At 36.7% G+C, this 24,346-nt stretch overlaps 1 pseudogene; it reads right to left on the bottom strand.

The window, feature by feature from the left end:
* Window positions 1–320: 320 nt before the first annotated feature.
* LOC125156648 (MICOS complex subunit MIC26-like) lies at window positions 321–916 on the bottom strand (annotated as a pseudogene).
* Window positions 917–24,346: the final 23,430 nt, after the last annotated feature.

Here is a 24,346-nt window from a genome sequence, read left to right as displayed (position 1 = left end):
CTTTATGTGTCCCTAATCACATAGATTTTTTTTTAACTTGGAATTTTAATTGTGTACATAAAAAACAACATGAGAACAAGGAGTCCTATGGCTGGACATTATCTCTAGATGCAAGGATTTCCAATTAGTCCACTTGTAGTTTGGCATCACCCAAGATAATTAAGAAGTCTAGTATTGTTTTTCCTGAAGAAGAAAACCAATTTACTACATTCAGTACTGACTTCTATAGCATGTTTTTTTTCTGCAGAAATACTGGTTTACTGCATAGAGTTTTCAATGTTTTCCTATAGCAGATTAAAATGAGCAGAGCCTGGAGAATTTTACTTGTTTCCAGGTGAAGTCTTAGCATTTACTGCCTTTTGAAATTTCTCTTTCCACAAATCTTCTCCAACTATGTATCCTCGTAAACCTCAGTCATATAATTTCTCCCCACTGACCTGTACAAATATGATGGCTTATTGTGGATAATAAAGAGAGGCAGTTAATCCCATGAACCCAGGTGGATACATCAGCTTCTTTATTTTTGAATCACTAGCCAAAAGAAGTCCAGCAATGTCAGCAAAACCAATGACACCAAGTCTTGGAAAAAATCCAGGAGGCAATTTTGGAGATATTCATAACTGTCTAACCCCCATTGGACCAGGTTCTGTATGATGGGCTTAGTTTGTGAATATATTTTCTGACACCAACTTATATATGGCTTACAATAATGTCAGAGATGTGAGATGCTTTCTTCAAGTTGGGTCCTTGGCTCCTCCACATATTTAGATTGACCTTCAGGAATGGAGTAGAGTGAAAGCTCACTAACCTTCATGGAAGTTTTGTGAGGTGAGTCATTTTTAGGTGATGCATAGACTTTGAAAGTGAGCAGACTCAGGCTGGCCAGCCCCACAGACCTCTGAATTACCTTGAACATGTTGCTGGCAGAGGTGGCTCCAGTGTAATTACATGAATTTTAGACCATTTGATATTTTCATAGAGATCAATGAGAGGTTTACTTTTATTCTCTGGGAATTGTTCTTAGAATTTTATTGCTGTGTGCTTTGGATTTGATAATTTTTAATGTTATGGTTTCAAATGTACTGATCTTTTCTTCTTCAGTGTCTAATGTACCCATCTATTTATTTCAGATAGTGTTTTTCAGTTTTGAAGTTCAAGAATAGTTTATATCCCTCTCCTCACTATGTTTTTCTATTTCTTTAAGATTATAAGCATATTTATAATAGCTGTTTAGAAATTCTTGGTTAGTAAGTCCTTTGTCTGTGATATTTGTGGGCCTGCTTCTATTGACTGATTTTTCTTCTGGCTATGGCTTACAATTTGCTGCTTCTTCATTTATCTTGAGTGCCTGGATATTGTTATTTTTCTTTAACAATTTTCTTTCTTTGCCAGGTAGTTAATTTATTTGCAGTGCAACTTAATCCTTTTGGATCTAAAGAAACCTTTATTCTCGGACTATTTCTAAGACATGCCTAATTATTAGCCCTATTTCAAATGCATGGCACTTCTCTACTGAACCATTCTGCTGAATGCCCCAGGTATTCAACAAACTCTCTCTGCTTGGCTTGTGGGAATTCAAATGTCTCCCTGCTCTGCATGAACTCTGGAAATCATTGAGCCCCCCCCCCCCCCCCCCCCCCCCCCGCCAAGTACTATTGTTTGGCATTTGGGAAGTTTTAACTTGAACATAATGCAATTTTGTATTCAAACAAGGACACAAGGAGGCACCTCTTCAGGTTTTTGGAGTTCTTTTTACATATAGCTCCATCCTCTCTGGTACTGTTTTATGCCAAGTCCAGCTACTTCAACCTTGCTTAGCTTTTGTTCTTTCTTTCTCTGAAAAACGGTCTGTAAACTTTAAACAGAAAGCTGTGACAATGGTAGAAATCACTTTATGTGTTTCTCTTCTCTTAGGGGTAACAATCTTGCACTGCTTGTTTTTAAATGACTGAAAACAAGTTTTTCTCATATATTTTGTCCAATATTCGAATTGTTTACCATGGGAGATCAAGTAGCTTGCTGAAAGCACAAATCAGGAGCAGAATTTTCCATCAGCCATGTTGGCCTTTCTTTTCAGTTCTTTAAAAGAAAACATAATCAAGTTAGTATTTGCCTTAAAACTATTGCACTTATTCTTTCTGCTTAGAAAAGTCTTCCCAGGCATGTCTACAAGCTACCTCCTTCTCATTCCTTATTTTCCAAAAGAAGCTTTTCTTGACCATACTATTTAAAGGCATTATTTATAATTTTAATTCTTTCCTCTTTTCTTTCATAAAATTTATTGCAGTCTAATTATACCTCTTAATTTTTTTACATGTGTAATGTCACCTCTCCCCTTGCTATGTAAGCTCCACAAGGAGTGAAACTTGTACTCCTATATTCCTTAGGTTCTTGAATGGTACTTGGCCCATAGGCAGGAGCCAGGAAACATTTCCTGAATTTAAGTATGAATAAAGGTAGTAGCTAGCCATATACTCTGAAATTGTAAGGTAGGGAGGTGCTAAGCAACATAGTACTGGAGGCCTACACAGTAGAGTAAGTTATGCGTATTTTTCCTGTAAAATCTTCTTTTTCATGAGCAGTAAAGAGAATTGAATCCATTATTTTCACAAGAAAAAATGTGACTTTAGATTCTAGATATTTAGCTATGTTTGATACTGGTCTCTCCTCCTTATGCAATCTAAATTTACTATACTCTTATTAGTTACATTATAAGTATGGTCTGTGGCAGTTCTTTGAAATAGAGATGTTTAACTATTTTCTCAAATTAACCTTCTTTATTGAAATATATTGGTATGGAGGCATCTCAGTTTGGGTTGCTATATCCAAAATACCATAGAATGAGTGGCCTTAACAATAAACATTATTTCATATAGTTTCAGAGCATGGGAAATCCAAGATCAAGGTGTCAGCAAATCCAGTGACTGATGAGGATACTTTTGTGGTTTGCAGACAGCCATCTTCTCATCTTCTTGCAGGATCCTCACAAGGAGGGAGATCCTCTGTCTCATGTCTCTTCATATAAAGATACTAATCCCATTCATGAGGTCTCTATCCTTATAACCTGATTACCTTCCAAAGACTCCGAGTTGAATACCATCACTTTGGGGATTAGTCTTCAATTTATGACTTTTGTGGGGTATACAAACATTCAGTCTACAGCTAGTGGAGAAAATATTGTCTTGTATAATGGTATATATAAATACTATGTGCCAGTTTTAAATTTGCTTGATGATGAAGGGGCTGGCCTGCTTTAATATGAAATAACTGTGGTCATGTTACTGATTTTAATTCTGAAATAGTTAGAAAAATAGCTGACCTAAATAGTCATGTTGTACTTAGTTTTACATTCTCTTAGGTACATGGTTTTTATTAATCATCCAGTTTACTAAAATGTAGGTCTGCATTTTCTTACATTTTAAGAAAGAGAATACTCCCATCCAAGATCTTGGGAGTTGATGTTCTCTTGGTATGATTGGCCTACATGATGGAGGTCTAATCCTCTCCCCAGTTGCAGATTGGTATTTAGGAGCATACGAAACTTGGTGACAGGTTTTGGGGCCATACTTATTTATGGGAACTATCTTGGAATCTGCAGGATAGTTTTTTAAAATTTTTATTTGTTTAGTTTTTAATTGTTCCTAGAGCTTTGTTATTGTGATAATGTTTATGGACTGTTCTTCTTCATCAAGTATCTGTAGCTTTCAATATTTCATGTAGAATCATGAATACATTTTGATATAAACTAAGACATTTAACTTTTAAAAGCTATGCCTCATGTTAATATCTCTTTAATAATCTAACTTCTTAAATTTATCTGCACTATATTGTCATAATTCAGTATAAAATTTCAAACTTAAACAGTACTTTAATTTACTCAGTCAAGTAAATCAATGATACAATTTAGAGTATATACAATTTTTAAGATATTTTTCAAAATGTCTAGAGAGCATGACTTCTCTGCCTAAGTGATAATAGTCCAGCATAAATATTTAAAGGCATAAAAAAAATTCTTGGGATGTGGTCAGACACAGGTATTTGTTTATTTAATGTACTTTGCATATAATTTTTTAGATGTGAAAAAGAAGGATCAGCTTTAATCTCCTCAACATTTCCTGAACATTATGACTTTTAGGCTCTTATGTGAATACTGCCAAGGTGATAATGGACACCACTAGTAGCTTTTATGTGGAAATGGAAGTGGCTTTCAAGGTCTCAGGTAACCATGGTCCAAGAGTAACTTATGTTTCAGTCTCTAATTTACTTGGTCCCACTTAGCTTTTTTCATCACTGAGAACATTTTCTCTCAGGCCCACTTTTACCAGAGTCCTAAAGATGTCCAATGATAGATTGGAAGCCTTATCCTCACAAGTAAGTGAGATCTGGAAATAATTTTGTTGTGCTAAATATGGTGTCTAATGTTTCAGCTTTTTTGCTTGCTAAAGATACCATGCATACCCATCAGTCTTCTTTCCCAGCTTGACTTTCCTAATGGATTAAGATTTAGTTCTGTTGTTGATAATTCTTTCCTTTTAAATGGTTTGGGCTAAGTTCTCTCTTTTCTCACCAAAACGAAAGAAAACAAAACAAAAACCAAAAACGACAACAACAAAACAAAAAGAGAGAGAGATGACAACAACAACAACAAAACAAAGAGAGAGAGAGAGAGAGAGAGAGAGAGAGAGAGAGATGTTAGTTAACCTCATTTTGGGAGAGAAAATAAATTTTTTTGAACAGAAAGGAATAATATAATGAATATAATACCCGATCATCTTTTATGGCTATCTCTGTCTTTTGCATAGTTTCAGTCCATAAATATTTGTTAAATAAATGAGTGCATTAGTGAATAAACCAACCATATTGAGATATTTTATTTTATTTTAAATGTTTATTTATTTTGAGAGAGAGAGTGAGTGAGTGGGGAGGGGCAGAGAGAGAAGGAGAGAGAGGATCCCAAGCAGGCTCTGTGCTGACAGTACAAAGCCCGATACAGGGTTCAGTCTTATGAATTGCGAGGTTATGACCTGAGCTGAAATTAAGAGTAGGACGCTTAACTGACTGATCCACTGAGGTGCTCCTATATTGAGATATTTTAAAAATTCTTGTAAAAAGAGGAATATTTTTTCTAGGTAGTCCAAATCCCAGTGCCCACAAGAATTAGATGTTTAAATCTATTCTTTCGTTATTATGTGTAATAAATATTTAACAAATAATGAAAACTGCTTTTTGTGACTCATGCAGTTCACCCCAACCAATCACTGATGGCTCCACTTTCTTTTCAATAGTCATTGTAAAGGGAGTAGGAAGGTCTCTAGTGAGAGATCCCTGTGTGTCTATATACCTAAAGCTGTAACATTTATCATTTTATTCTGTGATTTGTTTTTTTTTATTTTTTATTTTTTTATTTTTTATTTTTTTAATTTATTTTTGGGACAGAGAGAGACAGAGCATGAACGGGGGAGGGGCAGAGAGAGAGGGAGACACAGAATCTGAAACAGGCTCCAGGCTCCGAGCCATCAGCCCAGAGCCTGACGCGGGGCTCGAACTCACGGACCGCGAGATCGTGACCTGGCTGAAGTCGGACGCTTAACCGACTGCGCCACCCAGGCGCCCCTGTGATTTGTAAACTAAAGAAGGTCAGCCTGTTCTTAACACATTGAAAATAGTTTATTTTTATTTAACAGTTTTTATGTTCAAAAGTTTGGATAGAAATTTGCTGGTAACAAGGCAATTCATAAACATCACCATATCATCTGACCTTTTTACTAGTTGTCCTACTTCAGACGCCCACTTTCTTGCAAAGTTTCAAATTCACCATTTGCTTTTTTGTACTCAATTTCTTTTTTTTTTCCATGAGTTTAAGATGTTTTTCTAAGAGGGAGAAGTGTATCAATAAGTTCCTCAGCACTGCTAAAATTATCAGTGAACATCTTGTCAGACAGTGATGTGTGAATCTGTTTTGTATGCCTCTATCCAAGGCCAGGTTTGTTGATGGAAGGAAACACTTTCTCATTTTTAATCCTGAATCCCACCCTGTGTAGAACACAGTAGTATCATGCAGAGACTTCCATGGGAGAAGATGCCATTTTAATTTGTTTTCTAGCTTTCTTATTTGTCTGTGTTTTCCTAAACATTAAGTTTAAAACAATGGACTCTCACTATTTCCTCTTCATACTCATTGGTTGCTTTCAGAGATACTTTATTCCCTTTAGTTCAGGCATAATTCCACCCTGGTTCTAAGAATCTGTGAGTTAGGAGTGGAGCATTTTTGTCATATTCTTTAATGTCCTTCGATGCAGGTCCAGCATGCATCAGCTGCTGCAGTGATCTTAGAATAATTTACTTATCCCCTAATGCCATCTATGAAAGAGGAAGTCAACCAGGTTTGTATAAATGCAGGATTCTAATGTGACCACTAACATTAAGTCACTAATGCGACCCTCTCATTAGCTATTACTTTCAATTAGGTGTTCTCAAACAATTAGCTTTCGAGCTACATGATCTTATTTATAGCATATACATTCCCTGGTGAGAGAAGAAATTACTTCTGGGAAAGCTGAGTCTCCAACTTTTAATTTAGGTACTAAATTCAGATATATTACCTCAGTTGGACTTTCTTCTTGTGGAATTACTAAGCTCAGTTCTCTTGATCATGTGATTCTTTAGGCATCATGAGCCTCTTAAGAAGAGAACTACTAAACTCCATGGGTGCTTAGAGCACACAGGAAGATTAAGGCAGCAGAGACCTGCTCTTTGCAAATAGCATTAAAACTTTTCAGATTTTTGAGGCATTCTCAGGAAAAAATCCTCACATCTTATTAATAACATTTGGAGCCATGTATTTTCTAAGTTCCTAGACTTATGCACAGATTTGTCTGAAGTTTTTGTTGTTGCTTCTTTGACTCTATCTTCTACCTTGAAAACTGAAACTCTGGAGTCACTTTAAAGATGCTCTGAAAGAGGCGCCTGGGTGGATCAGTTGGTTAAGTGTCTGACTCTTGGTTTTGGTTCAGGTCATGATCTCACAGTTTGCGAGATCAAGCCTGTGTTGAGCTCTGTGTTGGCGGTGCAGAGCCTGCTTAGGATTGTCTCTCACTCTCTCTCTGCCCCTGCCCACTTGTGCTCTCTAAATACATAAGTAAATAAGTAAGTAAGTAAATAAATAAATATGATGGTCCTGATGGAGTTTTCAAAATACATAATAACATTTAGTGCAGCAATAGTCACATGGTACTTTCCAGATACCATATCAAATTTTTCCCAAATAAGACATGGTCTTTGCCCAGAAGGAGTTTGCTATGAATGTAAAGTCATACAACAAATATTGAATATATATGTGTATATATATATATTCATACTTTTTTTCAAATCCGTACAGGGTACCTAATATTTTCTAGACTCTGGAGAGACAGTCAGTATATAAGAATATACAAAGTCCTCCTCTCAGACCTTCATTGTATCGTTTGTGGAGGACTGGGATGGAAAAGGACAGATAGTGCCAAGAAAACCAACCAACAAATAAGATAATTACAGATTATAGCAAGTGCAGTGGGGAAAACAAAGTGATAGCTCAGCAGAGGATACTTCTGAGCTCTCAGTAAAGACACAATTTCATCTGAGTTCTGAAGGATGGAAAGGATCTCCATGATGGAGAAGCACAGAGGCAGAATGAGAGCAGGTGCAAAGGCCCAACAAGCTTGACCTTTTGGGGAAGAGCAAGGTTAGAGTGATTGGAGCACAGTGAATGAATGAGAGAGATGTGGAAGGTGAGGTTGGTTTTGAAAACAAGAGTCAGTTTGTGGAGGCCAGGTTGGATTTTATTTTAAAGGCAGTGGAAAGTCATTGAAGCATTTTAGGAAGGATGGTGTCTTATTAGACTTTAAACAAGATGTTTCTACCTGCTATATGGAGACTAAGTTATAAAGGCAAGAGTCAAAACAAGGAAACACATTAGGAATCTGTTTCAGTGTCCTTAGTATCCATCTAGGAGATGATGGTGGATAGGAATAGATGGGATCAGTAGTGATGGAGATGAATTGTAGATATCTGAGATATATTTGATATATTTTGATGATGGATTGGCTGTACGGGATAAGGGAAATAGAGAAACAAAGGATGATTTATTGATTTTTGGCATGAACAACTGAGTATAATTTGCTGAAAAATAAGGAATAATGGAAATATATAAAGGGAAAGTAAGTGTAGAAGAAGAAAACTTGTGACAAGTCATGGGGTCATGGTGGTTACTTTTTCTTTGTGTTTTGTGTATGTTATATTAAACAAATATAATGATTTGCCCAGTTCTATTAAGTTCTATTGCAAAGTTCTGTTAAGTGCTATATGCTAAAATAGAACAGATAATTTTTGAATCAATCATATTTTATTGAGGCACTGTTCTGTTCTAAACACTATGTTAAGTCCATCATATTCTTAATTCTTGATCTCCAGGCATGCCAAAAGCAATTAAAACCTGATGTGATGAATGCTGTAATGGAGGCATATATAAAGTATTATGGAAACAGAGAGCGGGAGACATAGTCACCCCTGAAAATGGGGCAAGGGCATCTGGAAACAGTGATTATTCCAGCATTCCTAAATGCGAGGGGCTGAGGCTTGTAGGGGGTCTGGGGTTAGGGCAGAGGGCCCTGTGACCTTGTCTTACTGCTGTGTTCAAGAGGGAGGCTGAGGGCGATTTTGGGGACCCCACGTTCTCATGGCATTGTCATTACCTCAAAGACAACATCTATGCTGGCCCTTTAAAGTGAGAGAGAAGTTGGTCAAGTGCAAATGAGGGAGGGGGTGTTTTCTAGGGAGAGAAAAAAGCCAAATGTTCAGGAATAATATGGAGGAATGGTAAGAATTGTGGTTGGAGATGTAGACTGGAAACAGCTGTGAAAACCTTGGAAGCTGAGCTCAGGAGACTTATTCTTACCCTCAAGGAGCTTTCCATCCAGAAAGAGAGTTTTACCAGTCATGTGCCTGCCAGTTGACATACTAGCCTTATATTTGATGTGACAGATTGTGAGCATAGTTAATTATTAATGAAGCCTTGATGAAGCTGATGTCTTTGCTGAGTTATCATATTACGGGTGTTGGGATTTGTGTTTACATCGTTCAGAAAGAAATTGTGGTAGGAGCCAGCAGGGGACGGTGTTTGGCCTGACTACTGAGAAGCTTGGAAGTTCATTTTTAGGACTAGTTCCTTTCCTCAAGTTCTATTTTTCTTTTCCATTATAGGCTTTAAGGAGTGAGCCTATGTTCCTTTCCTCTTTCTACTTTATGTCTTGGATTTCTTCTACTACAGAAATGGCTTCCGAATACATGACAATTCTTCCAGTTCCCAGTTTCTGGAACCCACCTGGCAAAAAGGTGCTTATGAGTTTGGCCAGAATGACCAGATTTGAATTTTGATTCTGTGATTTATTATTAGTTCTGTAAACTTGAAAAAGTTTCTTAAGCTCTCTAAACCTGTTTTTTTCTTTTTAATTTATAAGCCAAAGATAGTACTACTGCTTACCTCATAGGGCTGTTGTAAAGGACAAATGAAATAATGCATATGAACTTAGTATAACAACCAAAGTACAATGATAAGTTCTTGATATACCTCAATGAATGTTTTCAATGACTGAAAACAACTCTTCGGTAGGTACTCTGTAAATGTTGGCCGTTGTAATTATCAATCCTCAGCAGGATTAATCAAAACAACAAACCTTAACTAATCATGTAACCTATGTTTCCAATGGTCATAGCACAGAATCATAACACAGAATGTTCAAACAAACTGATTTATCTGGATCTACCTCCTTTTACTCTGTGAAAACAACATCATTCACCCATTCCTCCCACCTGGCTCAAGAACACCCATTGTGCCCTGGAAGACCAGCCCTCTTGGGCACTGCTTAGTGGCCTACACCCTCTCTGGCTCAGTGTGGGCATAGCTCTTCCCATGGCTTCTCCTGTACCTGCTGCCATCGTTGCTCCTGATGTCTTGCTCTTACTGGGGCCTGCTGCCTTCCCCAGTAGAGAGAGGGAGGGTTCTGGGATGGTTTGGCTCCTGGTTTCACCACTGTTTCCATTCTGGGCTTAACCTTGGCTACAAATGGAGAAACAGTCCTGTCCCCATTTGTGGGATCCTCTCTGACACAGGCTACTTTGTAATGCTGCCTCATGCTCTTACTGTGTGATTGAGAGGTCATGTAACAAGTATTTGAACTTTTACCAGCTACTTTTCTACATCTGAGTCTTCCTCAAGTGCAAACATAATTTCTTGGGGATTAGTTTAGAAAATGTTGAGTGTGTCTTAGCGTGCTTGCTGATTTTGACTGTGCTACTGAGATAGTTACTAGAAGCTACTCTAGACTTTTACTTTTTTCTTTCATTCTAAAAAAAAAAGAATCTCATATGTCCTTTCACCTTTCCTTAGGAAAAACCTGTGCTGACTGTGTTTCCCTGGGAAGGTCCTTTCTTTTATCTGCAGAGACTGGGCTTAGCATTGACTTGTCCAATATCAATATTATTGGAGAAGAGGACTTGTTTCCAATCTCCAACAATGATGTAAGGAGGAAACAAATCTGTAAGAAAGCTCTATGATGACAGATATATGTGAAATGAAACAAAATGTTTTGTACATATCCCCAAATTTTAATTTTCTTGTTATATCAATTAATCTTATTTTGAAGGTTAGGGGGAAAATAGGAGGAAAAGGAGGATATTAAGAATGATTAGGGAAGATCACTCAGAGGAATGAAGAAAGATAAGAAAGGAAAGACAAAAGTGCAAATGCACTGAAAGAAAAAGTGATGATATTTTTTTCCTTTCGAGTATTTTGCGCCAGACAAAAAGAAGCCATGACCTCTGGCTTGTCCTCTGCTTTTATTTAATAGTATTTCTTGCTCTTAATTTAAATATTGTTATTTTTCACATCAAACTCTAACCCGTTACAGAATCCAATAATTCAGAAGTTGGGTAATCCCATTTTTAATGGCTTAAAAAGTAACTACATGATAAAGTAAAAGTAACTTTTTTTGCCTGCTGGTAAAAGCACCATAAGTAATACACTGAATTAAAACTTTCAAATAACCGTGTCACCTTTCTATTGGCAAGTAACTTGGTACCAGATGGGATTCCTTAAATAAATATTCTGGTTTATCGTCTCAAACAAAAATTTTTATTTCAAATAATCAATAAAAGATGTAGAAATAAAACAAAACTATAGGCAAAAGGAATTCTTTATTTCATAATGACGAGTTTTAAAACATACCAATTTATTGCCAAGGATTGAATTTTGGAAAGGAATCTCAAGAAAATGCTGTTTAGTGTTCATAGTATCTCAGGGCCAGGTGGCAAAAATTTGGTCACTGGTGAGAAAGTATGATAGATTTATTTGCATTCTATAACTCTTTAAGATAGGAGTTAGAAATAATAGATAGAAGCAGAGCCAGAGATCAGGGCCATGGGTGGTCCGCTCAGCTCTGTTGTTCCTTCATTGGAGTACCTATGACCTTGGTCTAGCAACTGACCTCACAAAAGCCCATTCAGTTCTCAGCAAATGGAAACCAGTGCACCCCATTAGGAATCCAGAGATGGATGGAGGTGGTTGGGGGAAAAACAGTCTCTTTATTTATGTACTAAGAGATATTAAGCTTTACTATCCAATATTGCTATAATACTAAAGTGAAAGCTGTTCCTTCTTTTATCCTTAAACCACATAGGCAGAAGTGAGTGTTAGTATTCACTTACTTCTTCTTCTGCTGTTTTCACTTGTTAAAACCCATTCAGTTTTGAGATTTTGCCATTTAATTATAGAAAATATTACTTTCTTTTGGCTGTTGTCATCTCTAATTTTCTTGACTTGCTACATTTTTGGGGGAGCCCTCCCTGACCTTCATGATTGGAATAGTTCTTCTTATATGTACTATTAGAGTACATATCCAATTTAAAGAGATTATAACATTTTTACAGTATTTTTTGGAGTCAATACTCATGCTTAAGAAGGCCAGATAGGTAACATGAGTGTCTGAAGATTTTGGGCTAAGAAAATAACGATTAAATTGCTTGTATTGCAAAAAAGCTAAATTTATCCCCTGGTTTTAGTGCATTAAGTTCCACAATGATAGGAAGCATTTGTATTTTATTTACTACTGTGTCTCCATGAACAAGGGCAGGTGCCAGTGAGACAGAGTAGACTCTCAGTGAGATGGGTCAAATGTTTGAATACATGAGTTTACACATTCTGAGAGTTCCTCCTATCCCTCTGTGAAAGTGTGTGTCTCCTTTTTAGGTGGTCAGTGACCCTTAGAACTGCAAACAGTATAATATCATAAATCCAACACTGTATATTTGGACATTATTACTTAACTTTTTAAAAGGTAATAAAAGTATTTCGTTGGAGAGCCTGGGTGGCTCAGTCAGTTAAGCATCTGACTCTTGGTTTTGGCTCGGGTCATGATCTCATAGTTTGGTGAGTTCAAGCTCCAAGTTGGGCTCTTCACTGACAGCACGGAGCCTGCTTGGGGTTCTCTCTCTTTCCTCTCTCTCTGCCCCACTCAGTACCAGATGTCTCTCTCTCTCTCTCAAAATAAATAAATAAATTAAAAAAGTAATTCGTATCCCAATATTTTATTAGAAATTTTTCTTACTTTGACTACCTATTGCCATTTTTTCCAGTTTTCTTCCCACCTCTGTGGCTGCTCTAGTTAGGTCTCATTTTTCTATACTTTCTCTTCCCATTTATTCCTCTCTTTGGCTTACTTTATTGATTCCCATATGCTCTAAGTACTATCTATTTACCAATTACTCTTAGATTTGTGTTCTCTCAGAACTCACACCTGAATACTAAAACAAAAATTTTAAAAAGAAAATTACCTTATGAGCATTTCCACATGGGTGTTTCACAGATATCTTACACTTGTTTGGTCAAAAACTCTCTTCCTTCCTACCATGAAACGCCTTTCATATTATTTTTAGAATTCGCCACTCCATATATTTGTAATGTCCTCATAAATGAGTGCTGTTGGGTTAAGCAATATGGATAAAGAGTGACCAAAATAGACACATTATTTTGACAGAGACAGGTATTGAGTATGTACTAATCAGAGTAACTATGTAATTTTAGTTGTAGTAAGAACTCTGAAACTAAAGTTGAAGATGTCATGAGAAGATGTTCTCTGGTAACATAATCCAATCTGGAGCCCAGAGACAGTTTTTCTGAGTAAGTAACATTTAGGCTGAGGGGGTGGGTGTGAAGAGGTAGGGTGAGATTGTTCCAAGAAAGACTAATAGGTGTTAGATCCTGGCCTGAGCAGAAATGGGGCGCATAGTAATGACAGGAACATGATGGAGGAGGAGACTGGTGATGTTGGCAGACATTTTATAGGTCAACATTTAGGACTTAGGCTTTATTCTAATGGAAACACAACGTCATTAAAGAGTTTTCAGTGGAGGTATCATAAAATCAATTTTCATTCTAAAAAGATGGTACCATAATCTAGCCAGTCAGCCAAACCAACAAAGTGGGAGTCCTCCTATACTTCTACATTTCCTTTAGCTTTCACATCTGCTATATCCACCAACTTGCATTTGTCCAAATGGTCAGACTCCTCTCCTCAGTGTCTTTGTGGATGTTGTGCCTGCATTCTGAACACCTTCCATTCTTTCTCCACTTGGGTAATCTCTACAGGTCCTTTGTGAATCTGAATACCACCTCTAGGAAGTCTTCTAAGATTTTATGTCGTTCCTTGTCTCCATCCTCATTTCCAGGTCATCTGACTGACATTCCCATAGTGTTCTATATGCACCTCCACCTTAATACTTATCAAACTGCATTGAAATTATGTGTTTGTTAGCCTTCTACCCCTGTAGACTGTAAGCTTTTTGAGTTCTATGACCACTTTCAGTTCTTTATTTCCAGAGACTAGCACAGTGTAATGGTAGCTGCCAAACATACAGGTATTGAATAAAGGACTGTATCAGTAAGGAAGACTCATCTACTATTTTGACAATCCTAGATAATTTATTTTCTAATAAAGATGTTTATCTATATTTATTGGATATCCATATGACTATACATAAGTATATTGGATATACACTGGAATCATATGTGTATGTACATAAAACACAGTTTTATGGAAACAGCATGGACAGTACAATCAGAGAGAGCTGGGGTTGCACTTTGGCTTCTGTGACTCTCTAGCCATGTCATTTGTGGGAAGTTCGTTTATTTCTCTAGGCTTCAGTTTCCTTATCTGTAAAATGGAGATAATAAATGCTGATAGCTTTGTGTGTTAATAAAATAACTGAATCAACATACAGCCTGACTTCTGGCAGGCTTTTAACAAATGGCAATTCTTTCCTGTTTCTTTTCTTTTCCCTTTCCTCTCCTTCACTAACATTCTCACGCTACCTTTTTTCACTTATTCCTACAATTAAGTACTCGAGAAACTTGGCATCAGTGTTTCCGGCAGTTGGTGAATTCTTTTGAGAAAGGTTGTACAGAGTGATAGAGGACTGTTTATCTCTGATACTAGAATTCAGGAAAGAGTTTCAAATATTTGAAGGTAAGAAGTACAGTCAGGGAAACTGCTGTTTTGTCATTGTCCATGCATATCATAATTTACTGTATATATCATAGAAAATAATTTATGAATATCAATAAAATATTTAATGAAGTTTACTTTTTCTATTATTTATGTTACTCTGTGATTTTTTGAAATCAGGTCAGAACTTTTGTGTTTAATGAAGTCCAACATATCATTTGATGGAAAATTCATTGTTAATTAAGTGATATATAGATATATATTTTTATTCATAAATAAAATACTATATTATTGAAATAGAGAATAACATGTCAGAAATGTTAGATTAGTTATGTATACACGTGTAACCACTTCATTTATATGTATTCATACAGTTAAGTAAACTTTTTTTTTTTAATTTTTTTTTCAACGTTTTTTAATTTATTTTTGGGACAGAGAGAGACAGAGCATGAACGGGGGAGGGGCAGAGAGAGAGGGAGTCACAGAATCGGAAACAGGCTCCAAGCTCCAAGCCATCAGCCCAGAGCCTGACGCGGGGCTCGAACTCCCAGACCGCGAGATCGTGACCTGGCTGAAGTCGGACGCTTAACTGACTGCGCCACGCAGGCGCCCCTTAACTTTTTAAAATTTATTTTTGAGATAGAGACAGACAAAGCATGAATGGGGGAGGGTCAGAGAGTGAGGGAGACAGAATCTGAAGCAGGCTCCAGGCTCTGAGCTGTCAGCACAGAGCCCGACGCGGGGCTTGAACTCACGGACCGTGGAATCATGACCTGAGCCAAAGTCGGATGCTTAACCGACTGAGCCACCCAAGTGCCCCAAGTAAAATTGTTTTAAATAGCACTCTTTACCATGGATGAACAACTATCCCTATTTTAGGACTTGTTATTTTATATTCCTTAAAAATACACAAAATAAAGCACTAAATAATAATTAGGAAGAATTAAATAGGTTTATAAATAGAAAAAGTCAAATATTTGATTTACTTTTTGAACTGTGGACTATACTCAGCAAACTATCATACCTTGTACTTTATTCTCAAGAACTAAATTATACTGACATCTCTTAAAGTTCCTGAAGATATGCTCATTTAAAAGGTTTGGTCTTACATTTTGTGTTAAAATAGGTTACTTAACTCTTGAGGACTGGATAGATACAGGCTCCCAAATTATGTTTTACGTTCATTACAGACTAGAAGGGGCAGACAATGAGTTAGACTTTGGCAGAGCTGCAGGTCTGGGAGAGTATCCATTTTGATGGAAACACCATCTAGAAACACCCTCACAGACATATTTGGAAATAACGTTTAACCAACTATCTGGGGACCCCATGGCCTAGTTGACACATACATTTAACTATCACAGCAAGCTATGAGTCAGACAGACCACAGATTCAAATATCAAAACTGAGACCCAGGGAACGGGTCAGAGAAGCAACAAAGGTAACTTCCCATTGAAGGTGAAGGCCTGGTTTGGTCTTAGAGACTAGGGACAAGTAGGGGCAAATTGAGTAATAGGACTTATCCTAGAAGCTGGGGGCAAAAGAAAGACTGCAAGGCCAGATATGCCACAGTTAATGTAAGTCTATGTGATTCTGACTTATCAGAGTGAGGCTGATTGCAGAGGACTAGGGCATAATTGATGTCAACTGACTTTTACTGTGACTCACGCATTCGAATTGAAATGTGTATTGAAAATGTCCTTCTGCAAAATTTGAATAGAGATTGAGAGTTTCTCTCATCAGGAATATTCATGGTTTTCTTTTGGTTTCAGAATGTCAGTGTCCTTTCCCAGTTTGGGACTCCTGTGCCATCCAGCCTATGTGATAGTGATGGTTTTACCTGGAGTGCCGTAACTTTACCTTTGGAGTTGGCAGGTGATATGAGGAATTGGAGTAGCTGGAGGAAGGAATTCAAAATGAGTGAGGAGGCTCCAAACAAGAACAGCTTGGATGGGTAAAGAAATGCCCATGTTGGCTGTGACTATCTGGAAAGCTATGGAAGAGGAGAGAATATTGAGTCTGGAAGCATCTGGGCAGAATTTTGGGAAGAAGAAATAGTTACTTGAGTAGAAAATGAGTGGTAGGAAAAGTATCACTAAGTGGGATTGAGTGACAGTGAAAGTCTAATCTGGAGCTAAAATTCTAGGGGAGCTTAAGGGCTTGCAAAGAACACTGTAACTTTACGAGTAGGGATCAAGTAGTGAGCCAGCTGAATGAAAAATGAAACCTGGATGAATAGCCTTTTAAATGCTTGAATATTATGTCAACCTGCATCAGGTTAACATGAACGTCTTTATAACTATCTGCTCCTGTAAATAACTCTCCAGCCTATGGTTTCAGATTAAAAAAAAAAAATTTCCTGCATGAGAGTACAGTTGTGCGTATTTGTATCTGACTAAAGCTTGTGTGGTGTTTTTCAGCAATAATTTTCTGATGTAGCCATTTTTCTAATATGAAAATGTAAAATATATATTTGTTTATAATATGTCAAAATATATTCTAGATATCCTATAGTTTTATAGAACAAGTCTGTGGCCAATGAGATCAATTATATACCTCTGTTTCTTAAGGCTTTCTTTCCTCAAACTTTTATATGTCACTGCTATCATTCTAGCGTGCTGCATATGGAGAAATAAAGGATGGAATCTATACTCTCTAGGAGACTATGACTAATAGGGTATCAGGCAAGTAAATGCTAAATATCATAAAAGATATAATAGAGGAATGCCATGGAAGCTTGTAAGGGAACACCTAATCTAGACTAAGAAGAATGGGTTTCAGTTTAGTAACTATTGAGAGACAATAACCTCTGTTTTGAGTTTTAAAGAAGAAAACTATTAGCCAAGAGAAGAACGCTCCAGAGAGTAACACAAAATCATAAAGCTCTAATACAGAAAGCTGCATCTGACAAATTACAAATAATTCACTACAGAGTACAGGGTTTAGGGGCAAAATGTTGGGGAAAAGAGGAGGTGTAGAGAAAAGTTAGAGAGGCATGTAGTAAATAAGTCACAGAAGAGTTATAGATCACATTAAGGACTTTTGGTTTATCCTGATGTCAGTGATAATCTGAAATCTTTGAAGAATGTTAACATGCAAGTAATATTTCCAGGCTTGTCTTTTAAAAGTATTATCATGACAATAGAGTGGAACATGGTTAGAAGGAGGTGTGCCTGGGAAAGATACATTGCAACCCGACTGGAGCTTTTAAAATAAGGCAATGGCTGTAGAGATAAAGAGATGGAAGCATATTCTAAGGATGTTAAGGAGACAAACTTGGTAAGACTTGGCAAACAACTGGATGTAGTTGGCAAATGAGAGGCATGAGGGTAAAGAATGACTCCTACAGTTTCTGGTAGATAGATTAGATAAATTGTGATGTTATTTACTGGGAATGTGAACTTAGGAAACCTGATATGGAGGCGATAGATAGTGAAGTTTAATTTTGAACATAATAACTAAAGTGTAGGTAATGAAATCCAAGTAGGAATGTTCAGTGGAGATTTAGATAAATTGGTTGGGGGTCAGTAGAGACATTGGGGTGGAGATTTGGATTTGGTAGCAGTCAACAGTTGACATAATGGGAAATGATAAATTAAGTTTGTGTTATGGTTTGAAATGTATTTTTGCCAAATTCACATTTGGAAACCATAACCTCTAATGTATGTGACTGTTTGGAGATAGGGTCTTTAAGGAGTTAAATTGAGGTTAAATGATGTTCTAAAGGAGGAGACTTAATCCAGTAGTACTAGTGTTCTTATAAGAAGAGGAAGAGACACAGAAATGTGTGCAAAGAGGAAAGGTGCATGTTAGGACACAGTGGTAAGGTGTCCATCTAAAAGCCAGGAAGAAAGGCCTTACCAGAAGTTACTGCAAGCACCTTGATCTTAGACTTCCAGCCTCCAGAACTGTGAGAAAATAAATTCGTGTTATGAATCCGTCCACTCTGTGGTATTGTTACAGCAACCTAAGTAGAATAACATAGTCAGGAAGATTCTATAGGGATAGAAGAAAAGATGAATAAAGACAAAACTCTGGGAAACTAATATCAATTAAAGAAGATAGACTACATTTGAAAAAGGGCAGCCAAGGAAAAGGAGTGAGGACAGAGGGAGATGCTGACAATACAGAGTGAAGAGAAGACAAGTGGAAACATGTTCCTGATGGAGCTGAGAAGTTAGGTTTAAAGGGATGGAAGGAAGAAATTAAAAAGTGGTTATAGATTTAGATAAATTGTAGAGTATTGAGACAGGAAATTAGCAAGTTATACTCAAGGCTTTGAGTAAGGTTGTTTTTTGAAATAGGCACTGGAAGGAAGAAGGTGGATAGGAAACTTCAAAATGCTAAAGAGTTAATACATTTATTGTGTACTTCTTCTGATTAAGAAGAGATAATGGCGGGGGGGTGCCAGGGTGGCTCAGTTGGTTAAGCATCTGACTTCGGCTTGGGTCATGATCTTGTGGTTCATGAGCTCGAGCCCCACATAGTGCTCTGTGCTGATTGCTCAGAGCCTGGTGCCTGCTTCAGATTCTGTGTCTCCATCTCTCTCCAGCCCTCCCCTGTCACACTGTTTCTCTCTCTATATATAAAAAAAGAGATAATAGGCACTTGATTGAACTTCTGCTTTTAAAAATTAGAAATTTGGACTAAATATAAGAAATATGGTGTTCAGATACTGGATATCAGTTAAGGAAGGATAGTAATCTCTTTCCTGAGAGAGGGGGAAGAATGAGGTGACCCTATGGTTGCCCCAGCTGGCTTCCTGGAGATGTTCCAGCCATAGTACAGGAAAGGGGAATCCATATGGATCTTAAAGTCTTTGATTTGAAGAAACAAAAGTGAGACTTCAGGGAGGCCAAAGTAATTTAAGTTTGCAGAGTAGAGAGAGAGAGAGAGAGAGAGAGACAGAGAGACAAAGATAGAGACAGAGAGAGACAGAGAGACAGAGAGGGAGAGAAAGAGAAAGAGAAAGAAGCAGCTGTGGAGATCCTCAGAGTGCTTTTAGTTCTTCAGCTGAGTACTGATCATCACAATGCATGTGAAGGAACTATCCACTTAAAAGTAACAGAAGGAACAATCACTGCAATTCATCAAGGATCGGGAAAAGTATCTCTTTCTGCAAGCCTTAGTGGAAAAACTTGTAACTGATGGAGCATCAGATACAGTACTCAAAAGGGTGTTGCTATAGTAGTAAGGCAAAATTTACTCTAGACTAAAGGCTGTTCTAGTCTTGCTTAAAATATCAAGCTTCAAAAGGATCATTGTTTTTAACTAACTTGACTAAGGCTCAGAAAAATGTTTAAGACTATTTATAGGGATACAAAAATATTCGGCACTCAGGAACATTTATAGGATTACAAAATATCCTGTACCCAAGAGGGTAAAATTTACAATGTCTGGCATCCAATCAGAAATTGCCAGGCATGCAGAGAGGCAGGAAAATATGACACATAAAGAGGAAAGTCAATCAACAGAAACATACACAGAAATTATACAAATGATAGATTTTCTAGACAAATACATTACAACCCTCATTTTAACTATTTTCTATATGTTCAAGAAGGTAGAGGAAGGATTGAACATGTTAAGTAGAGACATGGAATATATATATATATATATATATATATATATATATATATATATATATGAAAAAGACTCCATAAAACTTCTAGAGATAAAAGAAAAAAACTGCCTGACATGAAAAACACACTGGATGGTATTAATAACAAGTTAGAAATTGCAAAAGAAAAGAACAATGAACTTGAAGACAAAGCAAAATTGACTGTCCAAGATGATACACAAAAAGAAAAATGACTGAAAGATAAATAAATCATAATGAGAAGTGGAACAATGTAAAACTGCTTAATATATGTGAAATTGGAATTTCTGAAGGGGGGGTTATAAAAATATTTGAAGAATCCATGGCTAAAATTTTTAAAAATTTGAGAAAAATTATATCAATCCAGGTACAAGGCACCTGAAGAAAGCTTCAGCAAAGCACATCATAATAAACTCAGAAAGTGTTAAAGAAATCAGTGTTAAAGAAAAATCTTGGGGCACCTGGATGGCTCAGGCCATCATGACCTTGATTTAGGCTCAGGTCATGGGATTGAGCCCCATGTCAGGCTTTGTGCTTAGCATGGAGCTTGTTTAAGATTCTCTTTCTCTCCCTTTTCCCCTCTCCCCCACTCATGGTCTCTCTTTCTCTAAAATAAAAAAAAAAGAAAAAGAAAAGGAAAAATCTTTAAGGACTTCAGAGAAAAATGACATATTAAGTACAGAAGAACAAAGATAAGAATGACAGACATCTCGCTGAAAACAATGCTGTGGAACATTCCACTGCAAATCAGTGGAACAGCATCTTTAAAATACTGAAGAAAGAAAGAAAAAACATCACCAAAATATCTTTCAGAATTCAGGTTAAATAAAGCCTTTTTCAGAGAAATAAAAGCTGGAAGAGTTAAGAACCAGTAGACCTGCCTGACAAGAATTGTTAAAAGTCATTCAGTTTGAAGGCAGATGATAGCAGATGGAAATCTAGATTTACACAGAGGAATGTAGAGCAGCAGAAATGGTAAAAACGTGAGTCAATATAAATCTCATTTTAAAAATCTCACTAAAAGACAATTGACTATTGAAGGCAAAAGCAGTGACAAAATAGTGTGAGCTTTTTAACACAGTTAGGAGTGTCTGAAATAATAGCACAGTGGTTGTGAAGGCAGAAATGAAAGTGTATTATTTTAAGGTTCTTCTACCATATGTAAAGTTTTATATTAGTTGAAGGTACACACACACACACACACACACACACACACACACACACACACTGAATTATAGCCAACAAAGGGAATAAAGTGTAATCAGAAAAATATTGCATTCATCTAAAAGATGCAGAAAAAAGAGGAAAAATAAACAAAGAACAGATGAGATAGATTAGAAAACCTGTAACAAGATGGTGTATTTTAACAGCACCATGTCAATAATCACGTTAAATGTAAATTGTTTAAGCACCCCCAACTAAAAGGCAGAGGTTCTCAGACTAGATAAAAAGGAAAGCGTCAACTATAAGCTGTCTACAATAAACCCACTTTAAGTGTACAGACATAAATAGTTTAAAAATAAAAAAAAGATCGAAAAAGATATCCTATGATAACACTAATCAAAAGGAAGCTGGTGGGAATTTAAAATGATACAACTACTTTGAAAAACAGTTTGACAGTTTCTTAAAAATCTAAATATACACTTACCATATGATCCAGACATTCCACTCCTAGGTATTTATGCAAGAGAATGAAAGCATATGCCTATACAAAGACTTGTACATGAATATTCATAGCAGCTATATTTGCAATAGCCAAAACCTCGAAAAAATCCAAATGTCCATTGGTAGGTTAAGAGATAAATAAGTTGCGGTTTATTCACACAATTAAATACTGCTCAGCAATAAAAGGGAATAAACCGCTGATACAAAGAACAGCATAATTGAATTTCATAATAATTATGCTGAGTGAAAGAAGCCAGACATAAAAGTATACATACTATATGAATCTCTTTATATAAAATTTGAAAATGTAAAGATATCTGTAATGAAGCAAAGCAGGTCAGTGTTTGCCTGGGGATGACTGGTTAGGAGAGAGGGATGCCGAAGGGTCACAAGGAGACCTTTGGGGGTGCAGGATATGTCCTATATCTTGCTTGTGTTGATGGTTTCATATGTGTTTACATATGTCAAAAGTTATGAGATTCCAAACTTTATGCATCCCTTATTATATGTCTAATAAAAATAGTTATTGTGACGAATGATCAGGAAAGCTGATTAAGCAGGTAGAACTATTATTAGGAAGGGTAGAAACCTGACTGAGGTTGTATACTCTGAATTTTTTTGTGCACAAATGTATACAACTGCATGATATTTTCCCATCAATGTTAGAAGTTGAGTTATAGGAATGAGAATGTGAAATCTTCAAGGAACTGGGTTAGTTATTTTCCAGAAATCATAACCCACTGCCAAAATAGTAGCATCTACTACAAGGTGAGAGGATTTTAGTCTCTCAGGATGAAGCCAGTTTTATGATGTGTGTTCACTAATGCACGAGGGCTGAGGAAATAACTCACTAAATATTACCATGAAAGGGTTAATGTATTACATCAAGTGTCAAATATTCTCCTGGTGCTTAAGCACTCAAGAGAATCTGACAATGTATTTTCAACTATCTTGATAACATGCTGTATTTAATAAATGTTTCCCAATATAATATTTGCTCTACCAGCTCATTTCATATCTCCCTTGTACTTTTTAATAATCTGGTTATAGATGAGCTTAAAAGCACTGAATAACAATGGACAGAAAATTATATATTTAGTACCTTCCTTGACCTACAGCGTTAGAACATAAGCTTTCAAATAAAGATTGCAAAAAAAAATCCTATTTAATTGTTCTTAGTTCTGCTGTTTGCATTGTTCATGTGTATTGCACCTTGCAATCCTAGCATATAGTGTTCTGCAAGGGTAGATTTGCTATGGATTCTGCCGCTCCTGGCAACACTCCTATCGACTATAACTCAAAATACCAGATGGCTGACTGTAATCAAACAATAATGTAACAGAGAAAGATTAATCCTTATTTTTGAATATAATGCTAAGCTTTTGCAAACCTATTTCAGGTTAGGCTCAGGTGATTGATTTATAGTATCATAGATGTATAAAAATGTAGAATATGGGGATACTGGAATTACAGGTCTAGATTTGCCAAGTATTTACTGTTGTAAGGATCTCAGAATAGGATGTCAACTCATCCTTGTGATGTGTCCATATCTATGTGTATCACTAAAAATAAGGAAGTTTAAGCATACATTGCATTTACAACCACAGTGAAAGCCTTCTTGGATTCTATCAATGAGGCAGAGTCAGACTCTCTTCCTTTGTCTTACTTGTACTTCATTCATAGCATTATTGCACTTGTTGGAACTCTTGGTTTAGCTTTGTCCCTTCTGTGAGCTTTTTGAGACCAGGAGCTGCTGTGCTTTTCACCTTTGTGTCCCCAGCAACAAGACACACACTTTTGTTTAGTTAATGAATAAATAAAATTGGGATCATGGAATCCAGCAATTATAATGTTCCTCAAGGTCTTCAATATTAACTGGCATCACTAGTGATAGGTCTAATAAATGCTTTTAAAATACAATTTTGTTTCCATAACACTGCCCAGTTTTTTGTTTATTTTACCTTTAACAGTGATAAGCAAGTGCACGAAGGGCCTATGGAAATGCATTTGATTAACTGGTTCCATGCACCAGTTAAGAGAAAATTGATCCCTGAGTTTTTTTTTTTTTATTGTCCATTTCCCAAAAAATTGAACTAAATTCTACAGTCATAGAGATGTCATTTACTTAGGTAATGTGTCCCAGAGGCAGTTTTTTCCCCTTAAAAATAAATGCCCTTGCACATTTAAAGCTGTTTCCAAGTGAGTAGAGTGTGTGGCATCAGGGATATCTTGGCATCAGCCCTTCCCTCTCTCCTTGAAGCCTCTTGAAGGCCAGGTGCTTGGATGTCTTGTTCCACCGAGACATCGCCGCTCATGACCGTATTTTCTTGCCAAGATCCTAAAAATAAATTGGATAGAGTCACACACAAATTTATGTTCTTAGCCTCACCTGTGCTTTTGACGTTGCTCTAGCTCTCCTGTCTTCCTCCAGTCAGTTCTTACTCATTCTCTGCAAACGTTATTTCAAGCCTCAGCATTTAAAAAAAAGTTTTCATGCCGCCAAAACCCATGTTCTCGCTCCCTTGCTGTCCCTTGTGTAAGGAGAGGA

The sequence above is a fragment of the Prionailurus viverrinus genome, chromosome F2, assembly GCF_022837055.1.
Source record: "Prionailurus viverrinus isolate Anna chromosome F2, UM_Priviv_1.0, whole genome shotgun sequence".
NCBI lineage: Eukaryota > Metazoa > Chordata > Mammalia > Carnivora > Felidae > Prionailurus > Prionailurus viverrinus.
Note: the sequence above shows the minus strand (reverse complement) of the source record. Positions and strands in the feature narration are given on the sequence as shown.